This window comes from Manihot esculenta, chromosome 12 (genome assembly GCF_001659605.2).
Source record: "Manihot esculenta cultivar AM560-2 chromosome 12, M.esculenta_v8, whole genome shotgun sequence".
Taxonomy (NCBI): domain Eukaryota; kingdom Viridiplantae; phylum Streptophyta; class Magnoliopsida; order Malpighiales; family Euphorbiaceae; genus Manihot; species Manihot esculenta.
The window spans coordinates 27,880,707-27,886,728 of record NC_035172.2 but is presented as its reverse complement, the minus strand read 5'-3'; positions in this window follow the sequence as shown (position 1 = coordinate 27,886,728).

The following is a 6,022-nucleotide window of genomic DNA, read 5'->3' as shown; positions in this document are numbered from 1 at the left end:
GGTGTTTGAGGGGATTTTTGGGGAGATCTTTAGAGTCATGTTAGTGTATGTTTGGTCCCTCATTTGAGTCCACCTGTGTAGGTTCGGACCCGAGGAACCGAGGACCCCAACAGTGAGATAGCTGCTTCAGAGTCTTTTCAGAGTCAGCCTGAGGTGAGTAGAATGGATCTTTATGTTTCAAAGTAATTAAATTTTGAGCATATTCATGCATCACGAATGCCATGAGATATATTAGGTTGCTTGCATTAGAATTCACGAATATGTTGCATTGCATAATATGATGTTATTGTGGATGGATATTGGATGACCCATTAGCCCTTGATATGGCATGATGATGACGATATGGTATGGAAGTCCAGAAACCCATTCTACGTCCTGGCATGATGTAAGAGAAAGGTCCCTCATTTGAGTCCACCTGTATAGGTTCGGACCCGAGGAACCGAGGACCCCAACAGTGAGATAGCTGCTTCAAAGTCTTTTCAAAGTCTTTTCAGAGTCAGCCTGAGGTGAGTAGAATGGATCTTTATGTTCCAAAGTAATTAAATTTTGAGCATATTCATGCATCACGAATGCCATGAGATATATTAGGTTGCTTGCATTAGAATTCACGAATATGTTGCATTGCATAATATGATGTTATTGTGGATGGATATTGGATGACCCATTAGCCCTTGATATGGCATGATGATGACAATACGGTATGGAAGTCTAGAGACCCATTCTACGTCCTGGCATGATGTAAGAGAAAGTCCAGAAGACCCATTCTACGTCCTGGCACATTGGAATGTTATGATATGTTATGTTTAAGGGAAAGACCAGAGACCCATTCTACATCCTGACACTGTTGGATTATGTAGAGGGCTATTGGTGACAAGTCTATCCTTGATGTGATTTGTTTGTGATGTGATGCATTCCATGAAAGCATATGTTTTAATATATTGTTTTACTATTCTGCTCACTGGGCTCTAGTAGCTCACCCTTTTTCCTTAACCCCCAGACTTTCAGGTTCAGGATAGATCGGGAGGTCAGCAAGAGTAAAGGCATAGTGTCTGTAATAGTTAGTTGTGGACATGAAAGATAATGTGATGTAAAGTATTGTACAATAATGTTATGAGGTTTAGTATTGTTCTTGGCCCTAATGTAATGTTAATCCCCTTTTGTACATGATCGTTATGAGATGTTTTAATGTTAAGAAATGTTAAACCAAGCTTGATGTTTGATATATTGCCCTACTAGAGCATTTGATGAGGGCTCTAGTGTGGGGTTTTATATTTATAGTTATGGTGCATGCATAGGTCAAGTTTGGTAGATGGAAAGTTTAAAATTTTTATGTAAATGTGTGATTATGTATGGGATTTATCAGGTATGACAGGATGTATGTTAGGCTTGCTACGGGTCCCGGCGACCTTAAGTCGATCTGGATCCTAGCGCCGATAGCGGTCCGATTTCGGGTCGTTACACACAATAAATCAAACAAATAACAATAAACTATATAGCAAATAATTTGAAATAATTCTAAATCATATTATTATTTCACATATATATAAATTTCAACTTCATAGTCTTTTTCTTTTTTTTTCATGTAAAAAGTTTTGCTTTCTTTTAATACTTTTATTTATTTATTATTTTTCTTTTAGCTCCTATAAATTTAAATGGGACTGTTAAGTCAGATAAGGAAACTGTATCTGTAGGGCACAAAGTGCCAAATAACCGTATGGCTCAAAAGCCGAGTTTATAACTGTAGGGTACCTTATTACATCCCAAAAATCAGTTACGAGCCGAGTTTATAACTGTAGGGTACCTCATTGCATCCCAAAGATCAGTGTAACTGTAGTGCAGTACTGCAAGATCTGTATATGACATGCTACACCCTTAAACTAACTCACAATTCCCACCAAACTTACTAGGGCCAGACTTTAAATAATTTATACATTTAAACATGGGACCAAAAACTTTCAATACATTATAACTTTCAATTATTCAAACCGTAATACTTTATCGTATTACAATTCTGCTTTTAAATATTGTCATATCATGTAAATCTATTAATTTAATTCAACTACATAAATTACAAATTCGTAATTTAATCCTTAATTAATTAACTATTTTTATTTTTATTTTTTTTTTCTAATCTAATATTTTTTTCTATTTATAATAAAATATCATATCTCATTCCTAATTTAACTAATTTACAACGTTTAGCATAGTATTCCTTATTTAGACTAATAATTAATTTTTTTATTACTATATTTTAGCCAAATTACATCCCTATCAAAGAAAGTAGAGACATTTCACTTGGTCCATAACTTGAGTTTTGCTCAAATTACATATTAATTTCAAAATTTTCTATTTATCAAATTTATCATTTCTTCAAACTTTAATCATGATATATGACTAAAATATTATTCACTTGATCTAGTTCTACTAAGGTAGTAAAATTTTCAAATAAAATCTAATTAACAAATTATTGAATTTATTCAATAAAGTTGAGCACAAACCTTAAACCTTCCAAAATCTTCCACAAGCTTAAAATTTTCTAATCTTCCTTCTCTTTCCCTTTAGAGTTTCCACTCTGTCCGACCTCCTTTCCTCAGGCACTTTTCCCCTTTCTATTGCTTCCTTGGCAAACCTGTTGGTTGTCAAGGTATTATCCTGCCTTATATACTTTTCTGCTCTCTTCATCAGTTCTACCAAGGAGGTCGGTGGCTTTCTGCACAAGGAACCAAAGAACTCGGGGGAGGTTGTACCCTTTTGCATAGCTTCCACAACCCGACTTTCATCCAGCTCGAGGATCTGCAGGGCCTCCGTGTTGAAATGAACTATGTACTCTCTCAGGGACTCGTTCCTCCTTTGCCTGACTGTCTCCAAGTAGCTGATTTTTCTGTCAGCCGATACTCCGGCTATGAACCGGTTGATGAAGATGTTGGCCAAGTCACCAAAACTTCTGATACTCCCTGCCTCTAGGCTGTTGAACCAAGCCTTTGCTGGGCTTGTGAGCGTCGTAGGGAATACCTTGCACATCAAGGCATCCGATAGGGTTTGTAACTCCATAAAGGTTTTGTAATTGAGGATATGCTCTCTTGGGTTCCGGCTCCATTATACATCGCCATTGGTGGCATCATGAATTTTTTAGGGATGGTCTCCTACTGAATCCATCCCGAAAATGGTGACGATGTAGGCAAAAGGGTCTGGCCGTGGTCTTTTGCCCCCAACTCAGCTAGCAGTTGTTTCTTCATCCTCTGCAGCTTTTGATCTACGTCTTCCTCCTCCTGTCTAGGTCTCTTCTCCGGGCGGTATCCTTCCCTCCATTCTTCACTTCTTGTTTTTCCAGTTGTTCCCATAAAATAGCTCTCCTCTTCGTCGTTCTCTATAAGCTCTCTCACCCTTCTTCCGTGAACTCTGGCCATCGGTTCTTCTTCCCTATCAGCTCTCATGTCTCCCTACTACTTTACTGAGGGATTGATTGGTTGAAAGTTGGTTGGGGTTCATTGGCTTGGATCCCTTTAGCTATGGGTGACATGTTTAATGGGGGTATTGAGGCTCCTCTACTGCATTATTTGCCCTAGCCATTGGGCAGTGTTTTGTAGCTGAAGGGCAATGGTTCGAAGGTCTTGATTGGTCATGACAACTACAGGTGCATTCCTTGCCGAGCTCGACGAGGGATTGAACGGTATTGGTGGTTGATTAGTAGGACTAGAGAAAAAGAACTGATGCACTTCTTGAGCAGAGTTCAGGTCATTTGGGGCGTTGGTATGGTTTTCGTTGTGGTTAGCCATTGTGGATCTCAGTGGGGGTAGTAAGAGTGGAACTCCGGTAACGGGAAACAGGAAGATCCTTCGTTCCCACAGACGACGCCAATTTATGTTCTGAGATCCAAAGAATAGGGTTTCTTTGTATGTGTGTGTAAACTTAGAGAAAAAAGATCCCCTAGCGTCCCTTTCCTTCCCCCATTTATTTTTTTCTTTTGGCTTGCTAATGACGCCTTTCGGCCTTTCTGTGGCATCTGTCTCTGTCGGACAGGTCTGTACGTATAGTGTAGTCAGTCACCTTACCTATGTTAGGCGACCATTTAATTTTTCCCAGTACGCATGCGAATAGGGCTGTGAAGGGACGGGACCTGCTCGTTTCTTCCCATGTCCCATCATCGGGCCGGCTTCCTTCTTACCGGGCCTAGGCTTGTCGACGACCCGGCTCGCCATGCATGTTGGAGTCCAGGCCGAAAACGCTGCACAGGACTGCCTAGGGGCATTCCAGGCTTAGGGCCTGATCTGTTTTCGTGGGCCCTGACTCGGCCCAAGCGGGTGTAAGACCCAATGGTTATCATTTTCCAATGCGCATATAAAATGAAGAGCCAATCCTAACAATATTTAAAACAAAACAATGAGATTGTGAAGAAAAAGAAAAAAAGAAAAAGAAAAGGTTACAAATTACAGGAACCCAATTGAGATACTAGATACATAAGAAAGATATCAATAACTTGGGACACAATCTCTTTCACCTCCTTCCTTTCAATCCTCTCAAACATAGAAAGTGCCTTAAACTGTACAAATGCCTCTCCTTTATTTTTGTAAATACACAATTTGGATTCTCACAAGTGGACCGATCATCATCTTCTCTGCTTACCTGTAGTTTTTAAAAAATCATGTCTTTCAAAATCATGAGAAACTTGCTATCTTTGCTTGTTTTAGAAAAAAAAATTCAACGAGTTCAATTTACCTACTGTTTAATTTTTTTTATTTTGAGACATGTTACTTGGAATCAAGCTTGATATTGTTAGTATTCTAAAGGTGAACATAACTCATCGAGTTCTTCTTATCACTCATATCATTATGCATGTTTTCCCGTCATCTCCTCCAAATTTCTCTTTCACTGATACAAATTGTTATATCCTAGCTCGATCCTCATCCTCCAATTCCATGCACAGATTTGCCTCCTCCAAATCCAAGCTTAGCTCCATTTTCCTTCCTTTCTTTTGGGTTTTTATCTCTTAAATCCTTCCAGACTATATACATATTTTGGTCTATAACATAGCCCAAATCCAATTCTTCCATGGAACCCACAAGAAAACACCTTGATTACATGATCCAATTCTTAGACCACAAGCTTTCCACTTCATCAAACAATATCTAATGACGATTATCTATGGTAATCCAATTAATATGCATTTTCTCAATTTTATTGGATAAGAAAAAATGACATAAAATGAAATTTCAATTCCAAATAATGTAATTGCAAATGGGTTTAGATGGAGGTTGAAGAAGAGGGTGTTTTAGAAATAAAGAGTTGCCACTTAGCGTTGACTATATTTTTTCTGCTGACTTAATAGATTTTATCAACAGAAGAACCTTTGATTTGAACTGTTGTAAAACTAAGGGATTTAAATGTTCGGTTTTAAAAATATAGGATCGATCCATTAATTATGCTAAAATTTAAAAACTAAAGTGTGATGGGTAAATTACACTTTAGTTTTTAGAATAAGTGCCATTGGTTTAAAGCAGTAGAATCTAATCTATTTTTATGTCAATGTATTCAATATTTTTTAGAATAAAATTTTCTCAATAAAGAAAATAAATAGACGGGATGAATTAATTTGATATTACTATTTAAAGTACTGAAATATATAATTTCGAAAAAAGTAGAATTTTAAACTCTTTTAAATTTGAACTTTTTATCCACCATATCATATTTCAGTTTTATAGTTAAAAAATAAATGAATACATTTATTTCTAATTAAGGAATATAAAAATAAGTGTACTATTTATTTTCCAAACTACTTATAAAATAAGTATTCATTCATTATTTAATAACTGTTCGAATAATAAGCCTTTCAGCAGTATTATGAAAAATACTAGAGAACCTAGGGATTGTTGAGGTAAGAATATAGTATTTGGGGTTATGGTTTTATTTAGAGAAAATTACTTTTTAACTCCTGAGGTATAACGTAATTAACGGATTCATCTCTCTATTTTTAGAACCCAACACTTTTATTCTTGAGATTTAATTCCATTAAAATTAGAGCTCC